Source organism: Talpa occidentalis, unplaced genomic scaffold (genome assembly GCF_014898055.3).
Source record: "Talpa occidentalis isolate TD23 unplaced genomic scaffold, MPIMG_talOcc4v2.1 talOcc4.9, whole genome shotgun sequence".
Lineage (NCBI taxonomy): Eukaryota > Metazoa > Chordata > Mammalia > Eulipotyphla > Talpidae > Talpa > Talpa occidentalis.
In genome coordinates, this window is record NW_023605305.1 from 92,865,553 (window position 1) to 92,879,434 (window position 13,882).

The 13,882-nt window shown below is 41.2% G+C and overlaps 1 long non-coding RNA gene across 2 annotated transcripts in view; it reads left to right on the forward strand.

The window, feature by feature from the left end:
• Positions 1–3,406: 3,406 nt before the first annotated feature.
• Positions 3,407–13,882, forward strand: part of LOC119235710 (uncharacterized) — a 101,086-nt gene continuing 90,610 nt past the window's right edge. For both annotated transcript variants that reach the window (XR_005122895.2, XR_008550332.1), the window contains exons 1-2: positions 3,407–3,475; positions 6,469–6,567. This is a non-coding gene — a long non-coding RNA (uncharacterized LOC119235710). The remainder of the gene's footprint in view (positions 3,476–6,468; positions 6,568–13,882) is intronic.

Consider the following 13,882-nt stretch of genomic DNA (forward strand, 5'->3'; position numbering starts at 1 on the left):
ATAGTTTTCTTTCTCTTGGAAGTAAGTATCAATGATTATACAGGCCTTTTTATTATTTTTTAACTACAGGTCTTTTAAAAATAAATGCGTCAAGCTATTTTATTTGCTTTGTTTTCTCTTTAATTTTTATAAGACTGTGAGACTTTATTTTTTGTGTAGCATTATTTATCTAATGTATACTAAGTGTTTACTATGTGCTAGACACTATTGCAAGGAGCTAAGGATAGTTATGAGCAAAACAGCCACAATCTGTATCCTCAGGAATCTTAAACAGATGATCAACAGTCAATTAGAATTCGGAAATGACCTACTTACTCAGGTCTGTCTGACAACATTGGTTTCCCAATAAATCAAAATTATGTAGGGCCCAAAAGTCACCTTTAACGTACTGTGTAGCTTGTAGAAAACACGGTCTGTAGATATTAGGGGTTTCCCTTTTGCTTCAGAAATCCTAACTAATTTTTTCTAGCTTTTTTCACGCTCCAAAACACCAGAAGAGGAAATTTGGTGTGAACAGTGCTGGGCTTCTCATTAGAAAGTAATGAGGAGGCTATGTTCTTGAACTTGTTTCTTCTCAAGAAATGGCCTGCCAGGAACCAAGAGAGGCAGTATTACACGAAAGCACAGGATTTTGTGTGGAAAAAATCGCGTTGAATAACTTTCTGTTCTGGTTATAAACATGCCCCTAAGTTTCTTTAGGATCAATCAGCTGTCTGTGGGTACTGATGGGATAGAGGAGGAAAAATAGTTCAAAATCCTGCTCTCACTAACGTACTCTCTCTGGTTTCCTTGTAAAGTTCCTACACCCCCACTCCAGCCTCCATACTTACCAGGGGTTGTCCCACATATGCACAAGGATTTGCTTACATTGCACGTTGTCACTACCAAACACTGAGGTCTCCTTCAGTGTGATGTCTCCAGAATTTCATTCAAAGCTACTGCTGCTAGCAGGCCAGCAATGCCCTGTGTCATCCTCAAATGTCTTTCTGACCCATCTCACACCTGACTCATTACCCACTGGCACACTGGCCTTTTTCTCGGCTCCTCTGTTACCTCTCGCTTCCTTCCATCTCATGGCCATGGGTTCACTGTTTTCTCTATCCAGAATGCTCTTTTCCCAACCCTCTGCATGGCCGCTTCTCATTCAGCTAGGTTAACTGCAGCTTCCTCAGAGATTATCCACTTTGTCATGCTCTGTCCCATAAACCTTTTATAAACTCAACACTATTTAAAGACACTAAATTCATTTATCACTTTTCTGTGGGTGAAAGTCACATGAGACCAGGAATTTTTTCTTTTAATTCAGCCCTGGATCCTTGACACCTAGAATGGTGGTGGGTACTTGGTAAATATGTATTGACATCCGTCACTGCTGCCACAGACACATAGGAGTCCCCGTGTTGGAGCAGAGGGCTGAGGCAAAATGGGAAAGAACATGTCATTCTTGTCTGTACTGGATTGTGTTAGGACAGGGTTACTCAACTTCAGGATCTTAACTTTTGGACCAGAGTTAATTCCTTGTGGTGGGGGCTGTCCTGGCACTGTGGGCTGTTTGTCAGCATTCCTGCCTCTGCTGTCTAGATAGAGTAACACCCCTACCCCCAACTTAAGATGAGTAGAACATGTCCAAATATCTGCTTGGGGGCAAAATTGTCCCTGGTTGAGAAACACTTTAGATCCCAAAATAGGGAAATAAATATTATATAATTACCCCAAATGCTGCCATATAACTCATTTTTTCTCACATGTGCTTATTTTTTCTCACATGTCTGAGTTTGACTGGAATCAAACTGATAATGGTTTGGCTCAGCAAGGTTTGGCTTCCAGTTCCAGATGTGACCCAGCTCTGTTCCCAGGATCTCTCATTCTCCTTGGCTCAGTGGCTACCTGAATCATGTTCACAGTGAAAAGCAGATGTGCAAAAAGTCAAGCCCGATCTTGCCGGTGTAGCTCAAGCTTCTGCTTTTGTTATATTCCTAAACGTACTGATTGAAGCAAGACATGGTCAAGTCCAAAGTCAACAGGCAGGGAAATAAATCTGCCGTGAAAGGTGAAAGGGCTTGTTTATTTTCTCACTGGTAATCCAGATGGTTACCCTGAACTCTCAGTTTTTATCCATGGCTATTTAGATACAGGACCAGTAGAGAGTGGAGTAGGAGATATAGCTAAATGGTAATCATTCTGAAATATTCCTTGAAAATTAAGTTTTTCTAGGGCCTTCCTGGTGGCACAAGGGGTTAAAACGCAACCTATGAAGCAATCCGCAGCCACAGTAGCACGAGTTCGAGCCCCCCGCAGGCCAGGGAGCAGCCCACATGGTGCAGAAGACCTCTCCTGTCTTGCCTGCTGCTCCCCTCTGCAGCGTATTTCAGTCAATCCTCCTGTTCTGTTCCCCGCTCTGTCTCTGGTGAATCCTCTCACCCCCCACGCCTCCGGACTGTACCCCAGCTCTTGTATGCATAAATAAATCTTTAAAAAAAAAGAGGGGCCTCCCCTGGTGGCACAGCAGTTGAGTATTGGGCTGCGAGGCTGCCTGCAACCTCTGCAGTGCCAGTTCGTTTCCCGGCTGCCGGCGAGGGTCCCACAAAAAAAAAAAAAAAAAAAAATTAAGATTTTCTTGATGGATTCTTCTAGCTCCCCCTGCCCCATGATTAGTTTTAGGATGATTCTTAGTTTAATTTGAATCCTTCTTAGACTTTGAGGTAGACCCTTCTATACAAAGTTTTGATAAAATATTTGACTTTTAGGCATTGAAGAGTCTTTGAAGGACAGAGCTAATATTAATTTGTCTTTTTATAATTTCTTTACATATATCCTAAACTACTTTAGAAGGTTGAATCAGTTTTAATTGTTTGGCTGTAGTGTACAAAAGCTGATTTACACTGGCTTAAATAAATAAGGTTTGCTTCTCTCCTAGAACAGATCTGGAACCCTAACTACTGATATTGGTTCAGCAGCTTGGGTTGTCTGGGTTGGCATGTGGACTCATTTGAACTTTCTCTCATGGGCTCAAGACACTGTTGCAGGTCCATGTAAGGTATCTACATTGAAGGCAGGAAGAAGGGATGATGGAGAAGGCAGCCCCAGACATACTGGTCTCTGTTACTGGGAAAGCAATGATTTTGCTGGAAATGCTCTGGCAGAGTTCTGCTTATGTCTCTGGCCAGACTGGTCACTTGGCCATGTCTAGTTGTCTGTGGTGGAAGATGGCCAGGAAGACGGGTTTGCAAAGATAGTTGAGTCAGTTTTCCAACATGTTCTGGGGGATGATATTTATATGTGATGATTCAGAGGATAATAACTGTGATAAATTACAATCATCTCAATTTATGGAATGTTGGAATTCCAAGGATTGTGTTAGATACCTTCTATTTGTGATGTCATTTAATCTTCACCCAAACCCACATAGGGTAATAAGGGCTCCATGGGGCTAAAAGATTCCCTTGGGCCCTAGTCACTGCAGTCAACTCAGCTGGTAAGTACAGCAGAGTTGGAGTTCACACCTCATTCTAGCAGATTCAAAAGCTTGTGCACTTAACTATTACAAGCTATAAGGACAGTTTAAATGGTGAAGAATTTATTTTTGAATCAGGGAATCCATAGAATTTGTTAGAGTCTAAAACTTAGAGTAAGTTACTTGAATTTGGGAAGTGAGTAATGCCTCTGAAGTTTAACTGTTTAGTAATATTTTTATCAATTTATTCAAATGCTTATTGAATAATAAACACATGCAGTGCATCTGCTAGGCACTATGTATGAGAGAGACATGAAAAGGGAATGAAATATTGAAACATTGATACTTATGAAAATTTCAGTCTGAATGGCAAGTCAGATATGCACAGAAAGAGAATGTGAATTGGAAAGTGATTACATTGGATTACACAAGGAGAGAGGTGCTGTTTTTGTTTGCCCCAGGGTGCACAGACCAAATTATATTCTTATAAACAGTAGGAACTTGGTAAATATTTGCTCATTTGAACTGAAGAAAGGAACAAAAAGAATGTGCTTGGTCTTCAGACACAGATTGTTCCAGTTGAAGGAATTAGGGAAAGTTTTGTAGAAGAAGGATATTTGACCTAGGACTTGAAGATGCAAATTATTTGGACATAAGGAACTGGGGTTAGTGGAGGTGCTGGTGGAAGAGTAATCAAGAGCAATCAAGCAAGAAACATGGCACGGAAGAAAATCGCAGACCATCTCTCGGGAACAACGTGCGCTTCCCCAGGCTACAGTGAAGGGCACTTACTTACTGGTGGGCGGCAGGTCATGGAGGGTCTTGAATGCCAGCATAAAGGCTTTGGATTTTATTCTGAGGTGAGAGGTGGACAGTGGGAGAGCTGAGCAAGAGAGGTACTTCAGGAAGATAAATCTGTCAGCAGTAGTAAGATGTACTGGAGCAAAGGAAAACTGGAACACATATATATGTAGCTGTAGCCTGCTACTAGAAGGCCGGTATAACGTTCCAGATAGAAAGAGCCTGGGCCCAGGGGTGCTCCACCCAGGGTAATGAGAGAGGAGGCAATAGGTTTGAAAGATGTTCATAGAAGAAGGCGATGCCTGCAATTAGTTCATTTGGTTCAGGGGGCCTATAAGAGGAAAGAAAATGGAAGCTGTTATAAAGATTTATTTAACTTGAGTGACTGGAGAGCTATGAAAAGGAATCAAGTTCATGGGAGCAAACCCTCATAATAGCTGGTTTTTGAGGGGAAATGATGAGTTTGGTTTTGGTCATTTAGAGTTGAAAGGCGGGTGCGAGATCCAGGTGTAAGTCAAGTGCGGATGGTGAGGGCTGGAGATTCCATCAGGGTGGGGGTGATGACTGGAGTCAGGCTTATTCCCACAAGGACACAGGCAGGGGCAGATTCTGGAAGCCAGCACCATGGTATTCTTAGTGCGCTGCCGCCACGGGAGCCACACAGTGCTTACACTGCATGTAGTCACCAGTGTCCAGGGTCAGTAGGGTTGAGGTGATAAAGGATGTTTTTGGAGCCCCTAGATTTTGGGGTATGCTGCATATATATGTGTGAGCAATACTGTCCTTCAATGATTTATAGTGATTTTCAGTTTTATCCTGAGCAGTTTCTATAGTGGAAGGCAGGGGGCAGCAGAGTCCCACTTTTCAAAGGTGCTTGAGTCCCCAGAAGGTTCCCCCTCACTCTGTATCTTTTTTATTAACAAAATCATAACCCCTTTTTTAAAAGTTAGAGATGATTTGTTTCCTAAGTTGCTGCCTCTGGGTATAGCATATAGATCTGAAGATTTACTTTGAGAGAGCATGTCCCCAGCTGAATATATCAACTTCTTTTAATAGAAAGAGTTAGGAACTTGGGCCTCCCCGGTGGCGCAGCGGTTGAGCGCTGGGTTGCAAAACTGCGCGCGGCCTCTGCGTCGCCGGTTCGATCCCCGGCTGCTCCCCGGCCACCGGAGGAGGGTCCCACATGGTGCGCAGACCTTTCCTGCCGCCCGCTGCTCCCCTCAGCAGTGTACTTCGGTCCTTCTGCCTGCTCTGCTCCCCGCTCTGGCTCTGGTGAATTCTCTCACCCTCCCATGTTTCTGACTGTACCCAGTGCATGTATAAACAAAACAAACAAACAAACAAACCAGCAAACAAATAAATAAAGCATGCCTCTATTAAAAAAATTTAAAAAAAAAAAAAAAAAAAAAAAAAAAAAAAAAAGAAAGAGTTAGGAACTTACTTAGTGGTGATGGTCTGTTTCTTTCGATGGAAGGCTTGGGGTTAGACTTGCAATTGGAATTTTTAGCCTGAGGGCTAACTCTGTCCTGAAGACTATGGTTTGTATTTTTTTAAAAAAGAAATCAGGTCCATCACCATAGTACATTTGAAATATATTGGCTATTTGAGTTGTAGCGGTGGTAAACAGAATCCACAGTCCTTGTTGCTGATATGGGCTGTTTCCTCAAGTCAAGCTGACCTGGGATAAAGGTGGGAAATGAAGCCACATTCACAAATATAAAATATTCCTCTAGTTTTTGACCTAACTCACTATTGCTCTAAGACTAATTCTAGTCTTTTCCAAACCCTGTCATGCTGCATTTCTGCCTCATCCATTCTCCACTGCATCTGAAGCAAGTGTCACAGAAGCTTCTCATTTCTGTTTCTAGTGCTGGGCTGGGTTGTCTTCCACCAGCTGATTCCCTGGGCACCATGTAGGGTCCCACTATTACCCTTCAACATGCCAGGTAAGCTGGACCCCAGGCAGAGTTGTGGGGCTTGCTTCCCTATGTGCTGTGCTTTAATGTATGGGCATGGGCAGATCTATCTTATACATTACCAGATCTGTAGCACCAGCCTACGCCATGGATTAGGTGCATGAGCAATTTTTTTTGTTGTTGTTGTTACTGAATAGGGTCTTAGGTCTTTTTAGCTCAATATCTTAGAGAATTTTAAATAAAATTAAAGAAAACCTTTTTTCCCCTACTGCTTTCACTTACACTTCTCTTTCCCAGGCATCAGACTTGTGTCCATGGGGATAAGTACGAACGGCAAACTCTCCTGGGCTCCAGGAAGAGCGTCAGGGGACGCAGGTTGCTGGGTGCCTCGTGCAGGTGGGTGAGTTGAGAGGTGCCTGCTGCAGGCACTGGCATCGCTGGCTTTTCTATTCCTCTGAACTCCTGTCGCATGCTACTCTGTTCACTTCGCTGGTTATCCTGTTCCCCTTAAACCTCCAGGCCTTTGTTTATACCGTTTTCCCCTGGGAGTGTTCTTCATCTTTCCTGTTTCATGAACATTTTCCTGTCCTGCTTATTCTCCCCTGGCCCCCACAGTATTGATCACTTTCAAGCTGTGAAGTTTATTATGTTTATTGTCTGTTCTTCTATTATCCTTCTAGAATGTAAGCAGTGATCTTTGTTTTGTTCACCGATAGGACCCAAGCACCTAGAACACCGTTTAGAACATAGTAGGTGTTCAGTAAGTATTTGCTAAAGGAGCAAGTGCTGCCCCTCCTTGGGTCAGCGCATTTTAATGGGGGCTTAATGTTCTAGCTAAAGTAAGATAGCTCTAGCTGTGGAAGTTGGGCACCACGACAGGATGACTGTTTCACCCTGGCCAACAAACATGTCATAAGTCCTCAATCCTTACTCTATACCTGGAGTCACAATTTTGTCTTATGCCCATTCAAATCTCTGACCAGAATAAATGTAGGCTAACTATCTAATTGATCTTTGCCTATTTCACTGCAAGCAGTAAAATATATATTGCAGATAAATTTGGAAGTAGAACCTATGGTATAGCTTCCCCAGCCCACAAAATATGTTCTGAACTTTGGAGAAAGTGGTTGAGTGTCTTTATGGGAAAGAAGTGGTAGTCCAGAACAGAAGAGGACTGTGTGCCAAGGACAGGGAATAGGCAGAGAAAATTCTTTCGAATGTGCCCTTTGTTTTTTGTTTTGTCCCATTGTCCTGAGTAGGTCAGAGCCTTCCTTGTTATCAGTGAAAACTATAGTATCAGCCCAGCATTGGTAGGACTTGGGAAGTATCATCAGAGTTTTCTTGAGCCAGTCTAAGTATTTGAGCAGATATCAGAAGTCAGAAGTCTCTACATTGCCCCCACCCATCCATTTCACAGGAATAGGTAATAAGACAATTAAATCTGGGAAATAAATTTAGCAATGACATCAGAGTTAAAAACCACTGATTTGGGGGCCTCCCTGGTGACACAAGGGGTTAAGACATAGTCTAAGAAACTATCCACAGCCACTGCAGCACGAGTTCAAACCCCAGCCAGGGAGGTGACCCGCATGGCACAGCAGACCTCTCCTGTCTTGCCCGCTGCTCCCCTCAGCAGTGTACTTCAGTCTGCCTGTTCTGTTCCCCACTCTGTCTCTGGTGAATCCCCTCACCCATCACACCTCTGGCCTGTGCCCCAGTTCTTGTATGGATAAATAAATCTTTAAAAAAATAACCCACTAATTTGTTATTTTGTGAATGAAAAATTCCATTAAGAATCATAATAAAAATTTTTGCTCCATTCTAATTTTGTTGCTTGTAGGGGAGATTGAACACATTTAAATCTTTTACTTACTATATTGATGTTGTTATTTGTGTTTTAACTCTTTGAAAAACTCCTTAAATAATGTAAAGATCAATTGGAAAAGGAAAAAGAAGGCTGACAGAGCTACAGCCAGTCATCAATATTGTGGAACAGAAAATGATTTTAAGAATCTAATTGGAGGCTCCACAGAAAAGAAGCCAAGTTTTTAGCAGCTGTAAACAAAACCACTACATCTGCGTCTGAGTCCCTTCAAAACGGTCACCTTGGAAATACAGACACCTGTGTTAAGGACGCGATCCTTACATTATCTATAGAACCTCTTTTTTAGAATTTCTTTTAGCTCCTATTTATTTTTTTTTATTATTTTGTTGTTAATTATTTGGGTCAAGTTCACACATGAAATTGACCATCACAGAAATGTTTTCAGTAATGGAAACATTTTCCTTTTGAGGGGGATAATTTCCATTTTTAAAAGGGCAAAGACCCTTTAGAAGCAGGTTGGGTGAAAAGGCAATCAAACTATTCTTAGACAAAGACAAAAAGCATGAATGCAGTGTAATGAGATTAATTTTCTTATGTTAGGAAAAAACCCTAAAACTGGATCTGAGTGTGACATTGGTCATGTATGTGAGATGAATTATGAAGGCAGGTGAGGTTCAAATTTCAGAGGCTGGTACTGCAAAGCTAGTAATCTGAATGTGATTTGAAAGTCAGTGTGGGGAAGCATTGAGGTTTTTGAGCAGTGGAATGACCAGTAAAGATGGATGTAGGGGAAGTGAGCACTGTTTGTGAAACCAAGTATGTTTCTTAGCTCTAGAATATTGTGATATTCCCCAAATGTTTTGATATAATAATCCTTTTCAGGAAAAGAAAATGATAAGACAGAATGCATTAGTGAACCTATATATTATCCTTTTAAGTTAAAAATAATTTCCTTTGATGAAGAGGCTGGAAGTGAGAGAGGACAAAGGGAGAAGGATTACTTGTTGATAATCAGTGTGATATAGGATCTTTAATATAATAAGCACCTTTTATGGGATATATATTATATCATTTGCACTCTATGCATCTTCTACAATGATATATATTATATCATTTGCACTCTATGCATGTTCTACAATCCCTACAATTTTAGAAATATTTCATTAGGGCATAACTGAGTGGTCAGTTACTCTTTAATATTCCTTTTTTAATTGAGAGTATCAACATTCACTTGCCAAATTAGAAGTCTCTAAGTTACGGTAGACATTTTTAATTTTCTATAGCATCTACATTAAATATATTGTGACATCATCTTGTCACAATTTCACTAACTTGGCTTAGTTTCCCATGAACTGTCTATAAACTACAAGTCTTCTAACTGATCTTTTAAAATATAGTCTCAACCTACTTCATCCAATGTATTCGTTTATTCATTTGCTCTTTCAAATAATGACAAATGGCTTCTATATTGGACATTGTATTTGACTCTGGGTATGTAATCATGAACAGAGTTGACAAAATCCCTGATTTAATGGATAAATAGTTCGTTGGGAAGATGGGTATGCATTTATTTATGATTTATGAATTGTAACTGGTGCAATGAAGAAAAAGAAAAGAGGAGTATGAGAGATATGAGACTAGCTAAATTAATATTCCTAAGGATCAAATCTGATCATGCTTAAATTCTTTTGTTTACTCTCAGTTGCCTTTAGGATTAAATCTAGATCCTTTAAAGTGACTCACAGGAATAATATGTTTGTATCTTAATGTCTAGCACAATGTCAAACTCACTGAGTTCCTACAAATGTTGTCTGAGTGAATGATAAAACTTAAAAATGGTAATGATAAAACTTAAAAATGGTAACGATAACTCTCTATTTACTTACATCATGAAGTTTGTTAGTTTTGTAACAGAGAACTAAATACTTCATTAAAGAGTAAAAAAATGAATCCATCAATTTTTGAGCCCAGATTGCATTTAGAACTATTTTTTTGTTGTTCTTGAAAACATGGCCAGAATTTTTACGGAAATATCAGAATGTGCTATTACTATAATGGGTAAAACATTGCTTTTTTATGTGGCAGGAGAAGTCTGTAGGAAGGATAGTGAAAAACAGATTGACATTTGGTCATTATTTCTTATCAAGGGTGTTTTACTTGTAATGCTATTTGACAGCTATATTCTAGGTCTGACAGCATTGAACCAGCGTAATTCCCACTGAACTGCTCTAAATAGGCAGTATTGCAATCAGTTTAACAACCCCTGGAGGCAATAAAATCTCTCCTTTGAACAAATACTCAAGGGGAAGAAATCTAAGATTTATAAAGGGCAGCAAGTATTCAAGAAAGGGGCAAAGTTTATATGTGAGCCTATAATTGATGTTTCTCTTGTTGGAAAAAAAAGATTGAGGATGCTTTAAGAATTAATCTTTAACAAGTTCTAATCTGCACTAACAAGAGTGTTCAGATGAGTGAAAGAGATGTGTGATTCTGAGAGTTGAGTCGTTTCCAGCCAACTAAGAAAATTTGGAGGAGTCAAAAAAGCATGAGAAGGACCCTTTCACATTAAACCGGGAGATTTTAGCCGGTCTCTGAGCCTAACCCAGGGGTCCCCATCGCTACAGTGTTGATTAGGCTTTAGGATGGGCTCATGGCTTGTACTTGCTTATAATGCAAGGACCTCTATGAAGAAAATGTCAGTCAAATATAGTATCATCTTATTCTAAGTGAAGTTGGCAGATCTATATCTTTTGCAGTGATTTAGTTAAATACAAGTTAAGCTGGGTTTAAATTAAGACAGAGTCTTACTTGTCTGCTCCTGTCACTATTAGCGTGTATCCCTGAGGGTATTATACCATCATTCACAGTTTTCTCATCTGTGTAGTGGAATGATAGTTCTCACTAACAGAGGCAGTTTGAAAGCATTTAGCTTAAAAAGAGTGCCTAATTCGATGCCAGTCACAGGGTTATAGCTGATTTAATTGAGGTCTTTCAATGCGCTAAGCAACTATGAGCTTCCAGCGACCTGATCCTCATGGTAACAGTATTAGGCTGGTGCAGTAGGAGAGAGGATGCTCTGAGAATGGGGAGTGGTAGGAAAATTAGGTTGGGACACATAAACCAACATGTCACTTCTCTGTCTTGGACCCAGTTGCAGGGAAGTAGCTTTGTCTCTGTCAGTGGACTCCCAGGAGCCAAGTTCTGAAAATTTGGAATTTTTCAGCACATTAGGGTGCATTTGACCCTAGAGGGTAGTGTGGGGACAGAAATGACCTTCAAAGCGCCACTTCTCCATTTCTTAAATATGATTTTGTAGATGTGAGTGAGTGTGTGTGTGTGCACACGTGAGCATGTTTGTGTGTGTGCGTACGTGTGGTGTGGGCTCATTACTGATAACCTCCAGCCCTGATTCGTCTTACCTGACCATTTATATCTGTTGTTGACTATAACTTCCACAGCATTTGCAGGACTAGGCAAGGTGGAAAACTTCCCGTGCTTTCTTGAAATAAACTGTTCTTTCTGCCTAGGACCCTTACCTTTTGCCACCTATTTAACTTCATGAATATTCTTTTGGTTCTTGATTTACATGTCGTGTTTCCCAGCAAGCCCTTCTTGACTCCTCCAGACCCTTCTGTGTGCTCTGATAACACCCTAATCGCCCCCTGTAGTATCTATCCTTGTGCCTTATCATCGTTGTAGACATTTCTACTGTTTAACAGTATCCTCTTCTTTACTTCTGAGCATATAAAAGAATTGTACTTTCTTGAAGCCAGCTGTGGCCGTGTGGTTAGATTCGGCTGATAATCTATGAGCAGAATTGACACAGGTCACTCTGTGTTCAAGTCCCTTTCTCTTCTCTGCCAAGGCGATTCTAAAACAAGGTGCAATGGTGAATCCTCATAAGAAGGGCAGCTGCCATGCAAAGTTTCCAAGACTCGCAGGAGACTTTGCTGTCTCAGGTATAGACATTTGCTGCCTTTTAGCCTCTGAGATTGTTGGGGTTGTTGGTTCCTGAGATGTATCACGACTGATTTCTGGGTCTTTGTCCTGCTTCCTCACCTGTCTCTAGGTAGGGGAATGTAATCATCTTGCAGAGGGATGTAATCATCTTGTTCATCATTTCATCATTCTATCCCCAGAGTCTTGTTACAGGGCCGCTTGACACATGGTAGGCAACTAATAAATCATTCATAGAATGAAATGATTCTATATGAAGGAAGGGTCTATCTGAAGATTTAATTTCCATAGTCACCAAACCCTTCGCATGGTTCTGATGTGAGGAAAAGTGGTACATGGATATTACTGGAGGGAAAAAAGTAATGGCCACATATGTAGGGAGAAGAAATAAAATGCATACTTCTTATCAATGGATAAATAACAATGGCGAAACATGCCAGGAATTAAAGAGGCCTCTGTTATGAGGTAACATTGAAACAACTTTTACTAGGTATTCATTCTTTCATTCATTTATTCACTCAACATTGTATGCTAATTGATCTTGAGTGTACTTGGAGGGTGGGAGGATCTGATGCCTCTCCTTCAAGAGCTGACAGTTAAGTAGAAGATAAACAGAGACTGAGCGAAGTATAAAACCAGGGAATAGGGACAGAAATAAAGATGCTCTTGGGAAAGGACAGAGAAGATTCCCTTGTTACTTCTGAGTTGGGGGGTGAAGAGTTTATGCAAGTAACATTTTAAATGCCCCCCAACTGATATAAACTCCCACTTCCTCTCCACTGAGCACCCTTACATTCATCTCCAGCCCCTGCCTGGCCATATCTGGGCAGTGCCATCATTCAGCACTGTGCCAGCTCTGATACAGAACAATTGATGCTTCCACTCTCTGACTAGACCCCATGTCTGCCCAGCTCGTTTATTCAGTTATACCTGGCTACAGCTGTTCTTTCAAACTTAGCAAGACCTTTAATCTCAGATCCTTCCTATTCCAACTTCTCTTTTTCCCATCTTAGATCTCCATGAACCAACACTTTGGCTGCTTGCTGCTGCTCTCTCTCTTTTTTTTTAAGATTTATTTTTTATTTATTTATGCATATAAGACCTGGGGTGTAGGCCAGAGGTATGGGGGGTAGGGGTTAGAGCATTCACCAGAGACACAGTAGGGAGCAGAACATGCAGATTGACTGAAATATACTGTTGAGGGGAGCAGCAGGTGACACAGGAGAGGTCTGCTGAGCCAAGTGGGCTAGCTTCCTGGCTGTGATAACTTCATAGTGCTGAGACTTAACGCCTTGCACCACCAGGGAGGCCCTCTTGCTGTTACTCTTAACTCCCTTATTCCTTTACTATCCTTTTGTGGGTTCTATAGATCTCACCTAAAAGCCCTATCTTGGATCAAACCACTGTCACCTTCTAAATGCTTATATTTAGACTTGTAGAGAAAATCATAGGCAGATTTATTTCTTATTTATTTATTTATTTATTTATTTAAAGATTTATCTTTATTTATTTATACAAGCACTGGGTACAGTCAGAAGCGCGGGAGGGTGAGAGAATTCATCAGAGCCAGAGCGGGGAGCAGAGCAGGCAGAAGGACCGAAATACACTGCTGAGGGGAGCAGCGGGTGGCAGGAGAGGTCTGCGCGCCACGTGGGACCCTCCTCTGGTGGCCAGGGAGCAGCCGGGGATCGAACCAGTGCTGCAGAGGCTGCGGGCAGCTTCGCAACCCAGCGCTCAACCGCTGCGCCACCGGGGAGACCCCTTGCTTGTTACTTTTCAGGGAAAAAAAAAAATCATATAAAAATGCTCCTTAACTTCCTGCAACTAAATGTAAAAAATTACTGATGACTCCAGCTATCCTTTTCTTCTTCTATTCTGTTAAAATGAAAGAGTTGGGCTATCCTGGGCTAATTACTTGGGTAGGGGTAA